An 18,330-nucleotide genomic window follows, 5' to 3' on the forward strand; every position below is an offset into this window, starting at 1 on the left:
GACGTATATAAATAAAATTAATAAATCTGAAAAAAAAAAAACCTAAAAAATCAGGGGCTGGAGAGATGGTTAAGACCCAGGTTCGTTTCCAGTACCGACGTGTTGGCTCACAACAACTGGCTGTTTACTTCAATTCCAGGGAATCCAAGGCCCTCTTCTGACCTCTGAGTGTACCAGGCACACATACTATACACATGTATACATGTAGGCAAAACACTCATAAAATAAAAACAAACAAATCTTTTTTTTTTTTTTTTTTGGTTTTTCGGGACAGGGTTTCTCTGTGGCTTTGGAGCCTGCCCTGGAACTAGCTCTTGTAGACCAGGCCGGTCTCGAACTCACAGAGATCCGCCTGCCTCTGCCTCCCGAGTGCTGGGATTAAAGGCGTGCGCCACCATCGCCCGGCAAACAAACAAATCTTTAAAAATACCTTTCTACATTAAAAAATGGCATTATCTTACAAGGAGCTTAATAATAAATGATTTTGTTTTGGTTTCTCTTTAGTATGATTTGAATGTCTCTCTCCTCCTCAACCTCACATGCTGGAGTTATTCCTTAGAATGGCCAAGCCAGGTGATGGTAGCACACATCTTTAATCCTAGCACTTGGGAGGCAGAGGAAGGCAAATCTCTGAGGCAGCCTGGTCTACAGAGTGAGTTCCAGGACACCCAGAGCTACACAGAGAAACCCTGTCTCGAAAAAACCCAAAAACCTAAAATCAAAACCCAAAACTAAAACCAAACAAAAAAGGCCTAATGGACATTCTACAGGCCATTGGGATGTTGACCTCAGAGTGGAAAGCTGGTCTCTTGCACTGCATACTGGGGAGAAGGAGTTATAAAAGCCTGATCCTGATCCCTGAGTCCCTCCTGCTTTCTGTCGGGTGAGGTGATCTGCTGCCAGACTCTTGCTGCCTGGGTACCCTACCAGACTTTCACCAGAACCAACCAGAAGCTAACACCATAGGTGCTAAACAAACTTTTTTTTTTTGGAGACAGGGTTTCTCTGTGTAACAGCCCTGGCTGTCCTGGAAATCATTTTGTAGACCAGGCTGGCCTCAAACTCAAGAGATCCACCTGCCTCTGCCTTCCTCATGCTGGGATTAAAGGCATGCGCCACCACAACCCAGTTTATAAACCTGATTTTATTTATTTTTTATTTTTTTATTTTTTTGGATTTTCGAGACAGGGTTTCTACGTAGCTTTTTGGTTCCTGTCCTGGAACTAGCTCTTGTAGACCAGGCTGGCCTCGAACTCACAGAGATCTGCCTGCCTCTGCCTCCCGAGTGCTGGGATTAAAGGCGTGCGCCACCACCGCCCGGCATAAACCTGATTTTAAAGAGCAGCCTATTTCAGCATTTTACTGTATCCCTTTCTATATAAATGATATGTTTTACTAATTTTAACATCACATAAAATGGGTGATGGGCAATTTTCTTTCTAAAATAAAAAAGCATGGGCTTCCAAAGGAACAGCAGAACCACCACTAATTTTTTAAAAAGTATACTACAGCTCATGGTGGTCCATAACTCAAAACTATTCACGCACCCACATACATACTAAAGAAAATCATGTTTGCTTATTTAGCAGTAATTGGACAGAAACCACATATGCTATTTTTAGTTTATTTTCCAAGTAACTTAAGATATAAATCTACCTTGCCTTGCACTAGAAGTGTTATATCACTGAGTTACATTAGGCCCAAAATTCATAACAATTTTCTATTAGTTACACACTATTAGGATCAAGTAAAAACTTACTGCATTCTTCTGTTAAGTGAAGTTTATGGAATTTTTAAAACTTAAGTATAAATCATATTATCTGGATTATCTCAGGTGGTAGAGTCTGATTATTGGGATCATCATAAACATTAGAAAGTGAGATTCAGATAATGTATGTAATTTGTCTAAGATCATCTAATTACTAAATATTGTAAAACCAGAATTTGAAGCCAGCCAGTCTTGCTAGTGATGAATTGTGCTATTGTAGCTGGTTGTGTCTCAGTGGTAAAGTGCTCACTTAGCATGCTAAAGGGCCTGTGTTGGATTCCCAGCATCACTCACACCCAGTGCAAACAGGACTACATACAGGCTTCATGTGGAGAGAACTTTATTCCAATCCTTGGGATCTGATTTATTAAAAAAACAAAACAAAACAAAAAAACACCTCTTAAAGCCTGAGAGATGACTCAGAGGTTGAGAGCACTTGCTGTTCTTGCAGAGGACCCAGGTTCAGTTCCCAGCACGTGTAGGTCACAACCATCCTGTTCCAGGGGATCTGACAACTTTTGATCTCCTTGGACATCTAAGTGGTGCACTGATATACAGGTATAACACTAATATACATAAAATAAAATAAATATAAAAATACTTGGTAAGACCAGGAAATTTCAGAGTCTAAGATCTTAAATGTAGAATAAATCAATTAAAGCTTAAAAACAAAACAAAAATACTGCAAGGTTCCTTTCGATCAGGAAGGGTGGAATGGCTGAATGGGGCAATGCCTGGGCACTGAGAAGTTAGTATATTCAGGTTGGGGACAGCAAGCTTGAGGCAACTGTTAAAGGGGAGATATGCAGACTGTACATACCAAGTCCTGAGAGCAAGGCAAACCAAACACAGTATCAGGATTATTATGAGTGCCTCAACATTTATCTTGTCACCTCAACTTGACTGGGAGCCCCTAAAAGACAAATGCCAGAACCTTACTTCAGCATCTGGAAGTAGGGAAAGGTACATTTTAAGTGCTAAATAAACATCTGATCAGCAGATGGACAGATACACTTCTCTAGTACCTGCTTTTTCAGCATTTGTTACAACCCTTCAGACTTTTCCTCTGGATTCCCATTTTATCCGCCTATCTCAAAAACAGAGTAAGCAGCCTCATGAGGCAGTGACCTTTGATTGTGGATGGCTTAAGCAGAAGACAGGATGTCATATAGAATCTAGCGTCAGGCCAAATGTCGGGCTAGAAGTTAACCATTTTTACTTTCAAGTTTTAGTTTCTAATCTTCAATATTTTTCAGAAACCAATTTGCTTGTTTTCCCTGGAGATGTTTCATTTTGGCTTTGGCTCTTTAAAACCAGCTCAAGTCATGTGATCCCAGCCCAATCCCAGATTCTCAGAAACTCTCATACTTTTTAAATTTTATTTTATTTTTTGTTTGTCTGGGTTTTTTTTTGTTTTTTTTTTTTTTTCTGAAACAGGGTTTCTCTGTAGCTTTGGAACCTATCCTGGAACTTACTCTGTAGACCAGGCTGGTCTCGAACTGACAAGAGATCCACCTCCCTCTGCTTCCCAAGTACTAAGATTAAAAGCATATGCCACCACCGCTGGCTCTCATATTTTGTTGAGGAAAACAAAAGTCAATACATAGAAATGTGATCAACCTCCTCTATTTACTTACTTATCTAAATATTTGGTTTTTGGGTTTTCAAGATAGCATCTCTAAATTGGTCCTGGCTAGCCTAGAACTTACTATTTAGATCAAACTGTCCTAGAACTTGTGACAATCCTCCTGCCCCTGCCTCCTGAGTGCTCAAACTACACAGGCAAGTACCACCAAGCTTAGCTTCCTCTCCCTACCCCTAAAGAAAAAAGAGCTAACTAGAAACAGTACAAGGGAACAATGAACAGTTTCTTTTTTTCTTTTTCTTTTTGTAAGGAAGGGTCTTTGTAGTCTTACCTTGAGGTCTCAGGAATCCTATTGACTCAGTATCCTGAGTACTGAGATCACAAGTGTGAGCCACTACATATCTACATACTGCTGTGTGTGTGTGCGTGCATGTGTGTGTGTTCACAGTAAGAGGACGAGCTGTTCTTCCAGAGGACTCAGATTCAATCTCCATGTGTGTGCGTGTGCATGTGTGTGTGTGCACAGTAAGAGGACTAGTTGTTCTTCCAGAGGACCCAGATTCAATTCCCAATAGCCACACAGTGGCTCATAACCAGCTATACACACGGAATTTAAAATAAATCAGCCGGATGTTGGTGGTGCACGCCTTTAATCCCAGCACTTGGGACGCAGAGGCAGGCGGATCTCTGTGAGTTCGAGACCAGCCTGGTCTACAAGAGCTAGTTCCAGGACAGGCTCCAAAGCCACAGAGAAACCCTGTCTCGGGGGGGGGGGGGAGGTTGGGCAGTGATGGTGCACACCTTTAATCCCAGCACTAGCATTTGGGAGGCAGAGACAGGTAGATCTCATTGAGTTCGAGGCCAGCTTGGTCTACAAAATGAATTTCAGGACAGCCAGGACTGTTACACAGAGAAACCCTGCCTCGAAAAACCAAAAAAACCCAAAACAAAAGGTCAGACAGACTAGGCATGGTACCAAGTTTCTAATCGCAGCACTCAGTTTGCTGAAGGAAAGCACATCAGTTCAAGGACATCTTGGGATATGACATGGTCCTGAATGTATTAACACTAATACACTTAATTAACACTAAGGGAAAGTCTATAAAGCAGTAGTTATTCACTTTTTAAATAATAGGCAATGCCTGAGAGGAGGGAAACAACACGAGACCTCTAATTATCTAAGCTAACTAGAGGGTTTCCAGAGCAAGGAGGAAGAAATAAACAAAGTATAGTAGACTCACTGAGTTGAGGAGACAGCCCAGACAGAGAAAGCAGGCGGAACTCAGGGCAGCACGCTATAAACACGTAGTGATATTTTGTTTGTGTGTTAACATATAAAGCTTGCCTGAAGCATCAGCCTGCAGAGCGAAGCCATTAGAGGCCAGGCTGTGGTGGCACACACCTTTAATCACAAGATTTGGGAAACAGAGGCAGACGGATCTGTTAGTTCAAAGCCACCCTGGGCTACACAAAATTGATCCCGTCTAAAAGAGAAACAAAGGTGATCTGCACTTGGGAGGTGGAGACAGGAGTGATATGGCTGGGAAGAGAGAGGAATATAAGATAGGAGACAGGAGCTCAGAGTAGTCTGAGGCAGCAGTCCAAGGATTCAGTAGAAGTAGGAGGTCTCTCTAGTGGCAGGCTGCACTATTCCTCTGATCTCATATAGCTTTCACCCCTCAATATCTGACTGTGGGTTATTATTAAAATAAATTACAATTCGTGCTACACCTGGCTATCCTGAAGCTCTCTATGTAGACCAGGTTGGCCTCAAACTCAGAAATCCACCTGCCTCTGCCTTCCAAGTCCTGGGATTAAAGGTCTGGTTCACCATGCCCAGCTAATATCATTATTAATATTATTAATGCTATAGATGCATAGTGTTTGGTATATGTGCAGTCAGTGGTGACTACTATGAAGAACAGATCACAGTTCACAGGGAAATGAATGGTGACGTGGGAGGATTCATGCTACAGAAACAGGCCCTGGATATCTGTGAAGGGCCTCCTGTCTTCAGCACTGATTAGTTCATGTATGAAGAAAATACCCAAAGTGGGGCAATTTGGACATGATACAGGACAAGCAATGCTTTGTATTCCTACCAAAGGGGAAAGATCCTAACACCAGAGCATTCAGAAGGAGGCGAAGCTGATTTAGACTGGGAGCTCTGAGCATGCTCAGACCCAAGCCTAGAAACAAGCTAGAACCAAACTCAAATGAACTCAGCACAAAGCTTTAAAATATTTTAAAAAGAAGCCAGGCCGGGCGGTGGTGGCGCACGCCTTTAATCCCAGCACTTGGGAGGCAGAGGCAGGCGGATCTCTGTGAGTTCGAGACCAGCCTGGTCTACAAGAGCTAGTTCCAGGACAGGCTCCAAAACCACAGAGAAACCCTGTCTCGAAAAACAAAAAAAAAAAAAACAAAAAAAAAAACAAAAAAAAAAGAAGCCAGGACTGGAGAGATGACTCAGCAGTTAAGAGCCCTGGCTGCTCTTCTAGAGGTCCTGAGTTCAACTCCCAGTACCTACATGGTGGCTCACAACCATCTGTAATGAGATCTGGAACCCTCTTCTGGCCTGCAGACATACATGCAGGCAGAACACTGCAGAAATAATAAATAAATCTTCAAAAAATAAATAAATAAAAGAAGCCAGGACAGCCAAGGCTACACCAAGAAACTCTGTCCCCAAAAATAAACAAAAATTTATAGATAAACTAAGTAATTCTTAAACCTAAATTTTACAAAACTGAGCAGAATGGAGTAGGAGCCAAGGACAGTGATTCAGAATGTGATTTCCGTGCTTCAGGAATCAGGTCTTATTTTCCATATTTCTTTCCACACACATACAGCTTATGACTACAGGTACCCAATAAGGTCAGAAGCATCTCAAATCTCCTGGAGTTGGGGTTACAGGTGTCTAGGAACTGAACTGAGGTCCTCTGTAAGAGCAGTACATGTTCTTTACCACTGAGCCATCTCTCCATCCCCTCTTTCCATGTTTCCAACTTTCCAATTGTGACATAATGGAGAATATCAAATGGAGACTAACAAACTCGTTGATTTCTAAGGTTCACATTGCTTAATATTATCTCTGGCACAATAAAATTCATAAAACAACCAAAAAATTACAGAAAATTCAGCACTCCAGGGTAAGGAAGGAAGCAAAGTAACAGTGATGACATTAGCAATAACAAGATGTCAAATTTTCATAAAGATATTTCCCAGATGGGAGGTGGTAGTGCACGTCTTCAATCCCAGCACTCAGGAGGCCGGGGCAGACATATCTCTGAGTTCGAGGCCAGCCTGGTCTACAGAACAAGATCCAGAACAACTAAGACTGTTACACAGAGAAACCCTGTCTCAAAACAAAACAACAGAGCCGGGCGGTGGTGGCGCACACCTTTAATCCCAGCACTTGGGAGGCAGAGGCAGGCGGATCTCTGTGAGTTCGAGACCAGCCTGGTCTACAAGAGCTAGTTCCAGGACAGGCTCCAAAGCCACAGAGAAACCCTGTCTCGAAAAACAAAAAAAAACAAAAAAACAAAAAACAAAAACAAACAAACAAAAAAAAAAAAACAACAGTATTTCCCAAACAGCCATTCCAGAAAATCTGGACTAAACTTAAAAAAAAAAAAAAAAAAAACCTGAAGATGGGCTCACTACATAACTCTCTGAGCATCCCAGATCGAGAGCTGAGCAATCCGTTAGAATCGCACTAGTGACTCACACCCCTGAATGAGTAACGTTGCAGTGTGCAGACAAGGAATCAATTAAGGGGTTTACAACAAAGTTTTGTTTAACTGGGACGTTTTAAGTGGAAGTTAATTCCACATCAGTGATAATAGATGCTTAATAACTAGCTGGTGACAATTTCTAAGAAAAAGAATTATGGCAGCTAACTGGCAAACAGTAATCTATGTGGCATAAACATGAAAACAACTTGTTTTCAAAAGTGTTCCTGGCTATGAACAACATTTGAGAAACACAAGATATAATTTATCATGAATCAAATTATAAAACCAACCGAAAAGAGAGGCATCTGAAATGTTGGCTCTACCAACCAACAAGGAAATAAAACACACCATTGTGGGCTGAAGTGCCAATTTACACTGGCAAAGAGCCATTCTGCTTGAATTCAAGAACATTCGGGAACCAGCTGGAAAAGTATGGGATACCACATTCATTCACAACGCCTCCTAAGTGGGGCTGGCTTCATTCAAAAAGGACAGTACTGGTATCCATATCTAAAACAGCCTAAGCGTAGATCAAATTGAGAATTCTAAACAATATTCAGTCTTGGAAAGTGAACACGTCAAATAAATGTATTTCCAATATTGCTAGGTTTGTGAAGTTCTAACGTCATCATACAGCAATGGCAAGTGTGATCTAGCATACTTCCTACAGACATCTGAGCAATATTTATCAAGAACTGAAATACTGTCAGTGCACAGAGGCAGACAGCCACAGTTCAATCAAGGACACTTGGTCTAAATAGACCTTCTCTAAAAAGCCACTCTTCACCAAGAAAAAACTCTAAAATACTACCTTTTGATCAGTAATACTACATTTGTAATTATTCCTAAATACAGAATACTTGCTATAAGAATATTTTATATAATGTTATAAGCCTCTGTAATAGACAGACTGACTTTGAGGGGGTAAGGGTGGGGAGCTGAGATAGGGTCTCACTATGTCACTGTGTAGCCCTGGCTGGCCTTGATCCCTCTGCCTCTACTTCCCAAATGCTAGGATTACAGGTGTGTCAACGTGTATCTACAATTATATATATATATATATATATTTGGGGGGGGATTTTCGACACAGGGTTTCTCCGTAGCTTTTGGTTCCTGTCCTGGAACTAGCTCTTGTAGACCAGGCTGGACTCGAACTCCCAGAGATCCGCCTGCCTCTGCCTCCCAAGTGCTGGGATTAAAGGCGTGCGCCACCACCGCCCGGCCTATTTTTTTAACATTATTCTTTGAGGGGCTAGAGAGATGTTTGCTGCTCTTGCAGAGGACATCAGTTTTGTTTCCAGCACCCACATCACAGTTTACAATCACCTAACTCTAGCTCCAAGGGATCCAGTGCTCTCTTCTCACCTCCAAGGGCTCCTGCACACATATAGTGCATAAAGCACACACTCAGGACACTCAGGCATACATACATAAGGAAAAAAATCTTTTAAGGTACATTATTTGTAAGTCAGTAAACAGCACTCCTCCATGGCTTCTGCTTCAGCTCCTGCCTCCAGGTTCCTTCCCTAACCTCTTCCTGTTATGACTTTCCTCAGAGAGGGACTGTTATGCGGAAGTGTAAAATGAAATACCACATACCCAAGAAAGATCATGAGGCAGCCCTGCTAAGCCTGCCAACAACCCCTCCCCCCAGTTGCCGGTTCTGGGACTGTAAGCATGTGCTACTGCGCTTGTCTTGTAATTTTTTTTTTAAGCACAGAACACAAAATTTAAATATCCACAATTATCTAGATAAAATACAAAATTATCTAGACAAATTCAAGACTGTAATAAGACTGAAAGTGGATTAGTGGTTGTCTAAGTCTATAAGGGGTGGTGCTATTACTTTAGGATATTAATATTCTTCTTAGAGGAACAAAACGTACTCTTAAATAACCATAGTGATATCTATACATCTTTGGAAGTTTTATTTTCTTCTTTTTAATGTGTATGAGTGTTTCGCATGCAGGTATATCTTTGTGTGCCTGGTTCCTGCAGAGGCAAACAAACAAACAACAGCAACAACAAAAAAACCAACAGCTTTTTTTTTTTTTTTTTTTTGGTTTTTTGAGACAGGGTTTCTCTGTAGCTTTGGTGCCTGTCCCGGAACTAGCTCTTGTAGATCAGGCTGGCCTCGAACTCCCAGAGATCCACCTGCCTCTGCCTCCCGAGTGCTGGGATTAAAGGCGTGCGCCACCACCGCCCGGCCCAACAGATATCTTGAAACTGAAGTTGCAGACAGTTGTGAGCTGTGGTTGCCGGGGTTGAACCCAGGTCCTCTGGAAGCACAGCCAGTGCTCCTAACTGTGGAGCTATGTCTCCAGCCCCTTTTAGGTGCTTACATGAGTGAGCTGAAACTTCAGGTCATATATAAGATAAAAATAAATAAATCTTTTCTTTAAAGATTTAAAATACACAGTGTTCAGCCTCCATGTATGCCCTCAGGCCAGAAGAGGGCACCAGATCTCATTACAGATGGTTGTGAGCCACCATGTGGTTGCTGGGAATTGAACTCAGGACCTCTGGAAGAGCAGTCAGTGCTCTTAACCTCTGAGCCATCTCTCCAGCCCCCAAAATAAATAAATCTTAAAAGAAAATGAGTGGCATGTAAGATTTCAATTATTTTTCAAATATGCTTTTTTTTTTTTTTTTTTAGCATTTGAACCCTTTGGATACCAATAACGTAATACAACTAAAGAGGATGAGAAGAAGCCTGTGACAGATGGGGAATAGAGGCACCACCTAAAGTGGACTAGCTTACTCCAGCTGTGAGAGCCTATCAGGCAAGGTGTATTTTTCAAAAGAATTCTTCAACCTAAATTTTTATACACAATTTTGATTTTTTGGTAAACTTACTGAAGAATAAAATATGGTAAGATGAACAAATAGGACTGAGGTACAGCTAATTCAGTGGGAGAGCATTTGCCTAGTATGCACAAGACCTTATGTTTAATTCCAGCAGCAGGGAGGGAAAGAGTAAGCACAGATACAAGTGCACTCCTTCATGAATTTTCACAAATTAAACAGACACGTGAACAACATGGAGATGAAGTATAAAACATTACCAGGAAGCCAGTATGATGGTTCAAATGGTAGCACAAGCCAGACAACCTAAATTCAATCCTGAAAGAACCCTGGGTGCCATGTATCTATAATCCCAGCATGCCTACATGGAGATGGGAGGTGAAAAAAAGTCCACAGTTCAAAGGCAGTGACCCTGGGATATGCAGCACAGTAGACCACCAAGAAAGATCCTGTGTCATTCAACAGGGTTAAGAAAGAACCAACTGGCCAGGCGGTGGTGGCGCACGCCTTTAATCCCAGCACTCGGGAGGCAGAGACAGGCGGATCTCTGTGAGTTCGAGACCAGCCTGGTCTACAAGAGCTAGTTCCAGGACAGGCTCCAAAACCACAGAGAAACCCTGTCTCAAAAAACCAAAAAAAAAAAAAAAAAAAAAAAGAAAGAACCAACTAGCCGGGCGGTGGTGGCGCACGCCTTTAATCCCAGCACTCGGGAGGCAGAGGCAGGCGGATCTCTGTGAGTTCAAGGCCAGCCTGGTCTACAAGAGCTAGTTCCGGGACAGGCACCAAAACTACAGAGAAACCCTGTCTCGAAAAACCAAAAAAAAAAAAAAAAAAAAGAAAGAACCAACTCCCAAAAGTTGTCCTCTGAGGGCTGGAAAGATGGCTCAGGGCCAAAAGTCCTAAGTTCAACTCCCAGTAACCACATGGTGGCTCACAGCCATCTATAATGGGATCTGGTGCCACCTTCCGGCATGTAGGTGTACATACAGTTCATACACATAATATAAATCTTTAAGAAATATTTTAAAACAATTGTCCTTTGACCTCCATCTGTGAATGTCATGGTCCTGCCTGTACACAGACACAATTTAATTTTTTAATTAAAAGAAAGGGAAATTATCACACCTAATATCCTTTTTAAATGTTTTTTGAGACAGAGTTTTTATGTGTAGCTTTGGCTATCCTGGAACTCTCTGTAGACCAGGCTGTTCTCTAACTCACAGAGATGCACCTACCTCTGCCTCCCACGTGCTGGGATTAAAAGCGTGTGTCACCGCCGCCTGGCTTCCTTTCTGTTTTTAAATTGCTGGGTTTTATAGACAGTCCAGACTGGCATCAAATGACTGAACTCCTCATCCCTCCCCTCTGCCTCTCGTGCTGGTATCACAGTCTGTGCTTCCACACTCTCCCAGCAGTCCTTGAAAACCCACAGTGGGTGCCATTATTCTTTGTTGATAGTCATCCGGTATTAGGCATTGGAAGGAATTTGCCTTTATTTGAAAAACTGATTAAAACAGCCACCAGAGGTTGAGGATTTAGATCAAGAGTGGGGCACTTGTGTAGCACGCAGGAGACTCAGGACTTAATCCCCCTGCACATACATAGTAGGGAAAAAAAAGTCAGTTTCAATTACAAGTTCCATTAAATGTTTATTTGCAACGTGAATGTTATACAATTTTCATCTTCTAATCACTTTCCTTCATATCATGGGTTCTTTTGCTGGAATAACAACATGCCATGAGATTCAGTACAAGCCCAATGGGCCTATCTTGTGGTATTAATATATAGTTCTACACACTCCCTTTTAAAACCAAAATGTTACTTTGAGGCTTTAAGATTAGCTATTAGAATTTAAGAATACTATTCTGAACACAGATCTCCTTTTTCTTTCCCCTATCTTAAGAAATTATGCTCATATATATACAATTTCAAACCTCCAGAGTGAGGGGACAGTTTCCCTGTGAAAAACATAAAAAGCAGCTAGAAACAAAACTCCTAGATGCGGGGTTCTGTTGTGGTTCAAATAATAAAGCCACTTTTCTTTTTCTTTCTTTCCTTCTTTCTTTTGTGTGTGTGTGTGCTATTTTTTTCTTTTTCTTTTTTTTTAAAGAAAACAAACTATCTTTTTTCATTTTATATACCAATCCCAGTTCCCACTCCCACCCCTCCTCCCATTCCCTCCACCTCCCCCCAACCAACTCACCATCCACTCCTCAGAGAGGGTAAGGCACATTGCTTTGGGGAAGGTCCAAGGCCCTTCCTACTATATCTAGGCTAAGCAAGGTATCCATCCAAAGAGAATAGGTTCAAAAAAAAAAAAAAAAAAAAAACCGCTACAAGCAGTAGGGATAAATCCTCGTGCGACTGCCACTGCAGTCTGCCCCAGACAAATAACTGTCAACCACATTCAGAGGGTTCAGTTTGGTCCTATGCTGTTTCCTTCCCTGTCCAGCTGGAGTTGGTGAGCTCCCATTAGCTCAGGCAAACTGTTTCAGTAGGTGAACCCATCATAGTCTTGACCTCTTTGCTCATGTTCTCACTCCTCCTACTCTTCAACTGGACTTTAGGAGCTCAGTCCAGTGCTCCGATGCAGGTCTCTGCCTCTGTTTCCACCAGTTGCTGGGTGAAGGTTCTATGGTGATATTTAAGATATTCATCAGTCTGACTACAGGGCAAGGCCAGTTTGGGCACCCTCTCCTCTTAGGGTCTTAGCTGGGGCCACCCTTTTGGAGTCCTGGGAATTTCTCTAGTGCCAGGTTTCTTGCTAGTCCCATAATGGCTCCCTCAATAAAGATATCTCTTTCCTTCCTCCATCTCAACTATCCCATTCCCTCAAGTTCTACTCCCACCCCCTCTCTCCCCTCATCTTCCCCTTCCACCCTCCCTACTCCTCTCCCACCCCCATGCTCCCAATTCTGTCAGGTGATCTTGTCTATTTCCCCTTTCCAGGTGGATCTAGGTATGTTTTTCTCAGGATTCAGCTTGCACTTAGCTCCTCTAGGATCATGAACTATAGGCTCAATGTCCTTTGTTTCTTACAGGATGTAGTGCACACCTGGAATCCCAGCACCTAGGAGGTGGAGGTAGGAGGATCACGAATTAAGGGCTATGTTCAGCTACATGAAATGCTGCCTCAATACAAAAAAAGAAAAGACTTTGTAGCCTCTGTGCATCCATCAGCTTCCAATGACAAATAACAACAATAAACCAAGAAAAGAGGGTGGACTTTGCTTGTGGTATCAATCTCAACCCAGGGTCATTGGCACCATTACTTTGGACACACAGATTCATGGGAGGAGTGGGGAAGAACACGACTGTTCACACAGAAGCCAGGAAGCACAGAAACAGCCTCCAAAGGCACACTATCACCTCCTGCAGCATCATCACCTAGAGACCAAAGCCTTCAACTCATGCTTTAGGGGAACACCTAAGATGCAAACCATAAATCATACAAAATTTTTCTTAGATAATATCTCAAACCATAGACATATTTTCCCACTTCTATATTCTAGCTTTAAGTATAACAGAATGCAATGGCTTCAGATACACAACTTGTTTTTTTTCTAAATTAAGATATCTCTACCATTTCTGTCTTAGTGTTCTATTGCTGTAAAGAGACACCATGACCACAGCAACTCTTACAAGAGAAAGCATTTACTTGGGGCTCGCTTACAGTTTCAGAGGTCCAGTTCACTGTCATTATGGTGGGGAGCATATTGCCATGCAGAAATATTGCTGGAATAGCTGAGGGTTCTACATTGAATTCACAGACAGCAGGAAGAAAAAGACACCAGGCCTAGCTTGGACTTTTAAAACCTCAAATCCCATCTCCAGTTACACACTTCCTCCAACAAGGCTACACCTCCTAACCTTCTCAAGCAGTGTCATTCCCTGATAAGAAAGCATTCAAATATATGAGCCTATAGGGGCCATTTTTATTCAACCCATCACAATTCCTAACATTTTTCCAAACTCAAAATAAGATGGCCTAGGCCAGGCCTGTGGTTCAAACCTGTAATCCCAGTATCAGGAGTCTGAGACAGGAGGAGTCTAAGTTTAAGGCTAGTATGGGTTTCTAATTATGTATCGGAAAACGGGATAAAAATCAATAATACGAGCCTCAATGTGGGAAGCTGAGGCAGCAGAATCATGAGTTTGAGGCAGCCTAGACTGCAGAGTTTAAGTTATTCTGTCTCAAAAACATACAACAAAACAAAGCAAAATTTAAAAACTAGATAGAAGCAATGTGAAAAAAAATATTTCACTTGACAGACTGCTCAAGCTTAGCAAAGATCCTGCTGAAAATAAGATTCCCCAATATTATACATATTATACTACAGGTAATGCAGTACCTTTGTTTATGGGAACTAGTTGTTTGGGGTGAAGGGGTGGGACATGGTATTTTTTTGTTTTGTTTTTGGTGCTGGAATCAAACATGGGCCCCTGAACATCATTAGTGAATGTTCTAACATTCAAATACACCATCACTACCCACCCACAACATCAGCACATGAAAAGCTGAAACATCATCACTGAGGTTTAACAAAAGTTAGAAAAACAGTCACAAATTTTCTTTATTTCTTTTAATTTTAAAAAGAAAATATCAGGGGCTGGAGAGGTGGCCCAGCAGTTAAGAGCACTGGCTGATCTTTCAGAGGACCTGGGTTTGAGTGCCAGCACCCACGATGGGTGGCATACAATCACCTACAAGATCTAATGCCTTCTTCTGGTCTCCTTGGGTATCAGGCACACACACATACACATAAAATAAATCTTTTTGTTTGTTTAAACTTATTTTATGTGTATGGTGTTTGCCTGCCAGGTAAGTATGTGCACCATATTCATGCAGTGCCTGCAGAGATCAGAAGAGGACACTGGATCCCTGGGCTGGAGTTAAGAAGGTTAGGAGCCTTCATGTGGATTCGAGGAACCAAATTAAGGTTCTCTGTGTTCATAACCCCTGAGCCATCTCCCTAGCTCTGTTTTGTTTGAAACAGGGTCTCAGTATATAGTCCTGGGTGTCCTCAAACTGACAGAGATCCATTTGCCTGTCTTCTAGGTGCTGGAATTTAAGGTATGGGCCACATGTCCAACTAAAAATAAAATCTTTTTTTTTTTTTGGTTTTTCGAGACAGGGTTTCTCTGTGGTTTTGGAGCCTATCCTGGAACTAGCTCTTGTAGACCAGGCTGGTCTCGAACTCACAGAGATCCGCCTGCCTCTGCCTCCCAAGTGCTGGGATTAAAGGCGTGCGCCACCACCGCCCGGCTTAAAGATAAAATCTTTAAACAAACCACAACAAAACATTACAATCACACATAAGGCCATTAACATACAAACACAATATTTAAACCAGGTGTACACATCTATAATCCTAGTACTTGAGGTTAAGGCACACAGACCAGTTCTAAGGTCACCTTAGGTTGTATGGGGGAGACTCTTTACCTCAAAACAACAACAAAAAGGCAATAAAACACAAACACAAAGGAAGAGAATATCAATATATGTAACAGCAAAGCAAATCTTCCAGACAGAATCCCTAAAGCTTTATCAGAAGTACTTTACTATACCAAACAACTACAACAAAAAAATTAGCAAGCACCAAATTGCTAAATACAGACATGAACTAGCTAGGTGCTGAGGGTACTGAGATATCACAGACAAGACATTACTCTAAACATTACAGAATACACTATACAGTCTAATGGTGACACAGACATTATACAAATAAGCACAGATTCCCAGAAGAGTACTGTATTTTAGAGGTCCCTCAGCTAAACTAGAAAGAAATAGGTTTCTTTCTTTTTAATTTAATTTTATGTGTATGAGTATTTTGTTCATGTGTTTATCTGTGCACCACTTATGTGCTTGGTGCTTGCAAGGTCAGAAGGCAGTGTTAAGATACTCTGGAGCAGGGAGGTGGTGGCGCACACCTTTAATCCCAGCACTCGGGAGGCAGAGGCAGGCGGATCTCTGTGAGTTTGAGACTAGCCTGGTCTACAAGAGCTAGTTCCAGGACAGACTCCAAAACCACAGAGAAACCCTATCTCGAAACCTCCCCCCACAAAAAAAAAGATGCTCTGGAACTGGAGTTATAGATGGCTGACTGACATGTATGCAATCGAACCACGTCCTCTTAAGAACAAGTGTTCTTAACTACTGACTCATCTCTATTATCCTGAAAGGTTTCTTGATAGGAGTAAAGATAAAAAGTTGCCTCTGGGGTAAAGGAAACAGAGTGTATGCAAAGACTCTCTGGGCAGGCTTTGAACTTTCAGGATATAGGAAAAAGATGTAAGTATGACAAAAATACACAGAATAAGAAAATATATATAAAAGCAGGGCTAGGGATGTAGTTCAGTAGCCGAGTGTTTGTCTACCATGCTGTGGGTTCAATCCCTAGTACAGAAAGGGAAAGAAAGAGAACTATAAAAGCAAGCTGGAGGTGTAGCTGGCAGAGTGCTTACCTAGCATGCAAGAGGATAGCTCAATCTCCAGTGCTATATACACTAACGGAGCGTACCGGCTCACACCAGTAATTCCAATTCCACAAGCACACTGGGAGGCTGAAGCAGGGCTGCTGTAAGCTCACAGTCCACCTGGGCTAAAATAAGACCCTGTCTCAAAAGCACAACAAAATTCAAAATATACTGGATAAAAGAAGACCAAGAATGGGTAAGTTCAGAGTGAGCAAAGAAGAATAAGGACTAAGGCCAAGATTATCAGGTAAAGACATGGCCAACATCAGAGATGGCCCTGAGGAAGAACTGGAGCAGAATCAGAACCCTTGAGACAGCATTTCAGGATGGAATCTAAGTCCACATAAATACCTACTTTAGATGGGCAAGTAGGAATCCCAGGTCCAAGAATGAGTCAAAAGGAATTCTCTAAAAATAGAGTCTAACTCCACTTAACTCCAAACATCCTCAAAAGGTATGTACAAGTCATCATGAGGTTACAACTAATTTAGTCAAAACCAGTTAGGTCCCACAGTCAACATGGCTACAACAAGCCATGTAACTAGGGAGTTAAACACTGGTTAGAGGTTAGAGGTTAAGAATAGTATGTGAAACAACGCCTCTTCCATAGAGGAAAAACAAACTTATTCCAAAAGCTTGTACATTGTTTTCAAGGCTTTTAGATAATTTCTAGATTGCTAATCTTTTTTTTTATGTTAAAAATATTAAGAGGATAATCCCAGCACTTAGGAGGCAGAGGCAGGCGGATCTCTGTGAGTTCGAGGTCAGCCTGGTCTATCAGAGCTAGTTCCAGGACAGGCTCTAACACTACAGAAAAACTCTGTCTCAGAAACAAACAAACAAAAACACTGAGAAGAGCCAAGCAGTTGTAGCAAATGCTTTTAATCCCAGCACTGGGAGGCAGAGACAGTTGACCTCTTTAAGAGTTGGAGGCCAGCCTGGTCTAGAGTGATTTCCAGGACATCCAGGGCTACACAGAGAAACCCTGTCTTGAAAAACAAAAACAAAAACACCAACAAAACACATTGAGAGGGAAAAGAAGATGGTACACATCTTTGTTTACTCAAGGCGGAGCTCTGTGTCACACAAGGACTTAACCAGGGGAAAAAATCTGCTGGGGCTGAGGGTGTGGCTCAGTGATAGGGGAACCTGCATGCTTAGCATATGTCTCCAGCATCACAAAAGTTTGTTGAATGAGCCACCAGTGGTGGTACACACCTATAACCCCATCACCTGGAGGGTCAGGCTAGAGTTCAAAGCCAGCCTGGGATGTATACCAAGTTCCAGATCAACTGGAACTGCATACAAGTTCCTACTTCAAAGAGGATAAAAAGTAAAATGTAATCTTTAATGAGATCATCTCATGCTCGTACCTAGGAAAACCCTTTTGGGTAAAGACATTCCACAGGTCTGAAAGATAAACCACGGTGTGCTGACAGTCAACTCCAGACTGTGAAATAATTTACCTCTGTTATGTAGTCAGCACTGAACACCTTGCTCAGTTGCTAGAATGACTCCAATGGCTGAGACCATGACAAATCGACACATTTAGAAAACTTACACTGCCTGTTTTCTCTCCAAAATGCCCTTTGCCGACAGTACTCTGCACCCGAAGATCTGGGTAACGGATTGGTTTAACAAAGCTTTTCACCCTTCACCCAGAAGAGTCCGCTCGAGTTCCTAGCATGCTGCCATTACACAGCCCTTCAGAAACTCAAAGTAACTGCACACAAATCCCTGCTTACACCAAAAGAAACCTGCAAATTTAAAAAAAAAATTCACAATTAATTTAGTTGGGAGCTAAGCAATTTAGTTAGGAGCTACACAATTAAGTTTGTGGGGCTTTTTTCTTTTTGCTTTTCATTCTTGCTCTGAAAAATTCCTACCAACTGTTTACAGAGGGAAGGATTTGATTCCAAGATTACATCATTAATTCTCTTCCGACAGATACTCACGTATCT

At 41.9% G+C, this 18,330-nt stretch overlaps 1 protein-coding gene across 5 annotated transcripts in view; it reads right to left on the reverse strand.

Annotated features, from left to right (window-relative positions):
- The window catches only part of Gjc1 (gap junction protein gamma 1), a 28,197-nt gene that overhangs the window by 6,400 nt on the left and 3,467 nt on the right, over nt 1-18,330 (reverse strand). The window lies entirely within an intron of this gene.

The sequence above is a fragment of the Chionomys nivalis genome, chromosome 7 (genome assembly GCF_950005125.1).
Source record: "Chionomys nivalis chromosome 7, mChiNiv1.1, whole genome shotgun sequence".
Taxonomy (NCBI): domain Eukaryota; kingdom Metazoa; phylum Chordata; class Mammalia; order Rodentia; family Cricetidae; genus Chionomys; species Chionomys nivalis.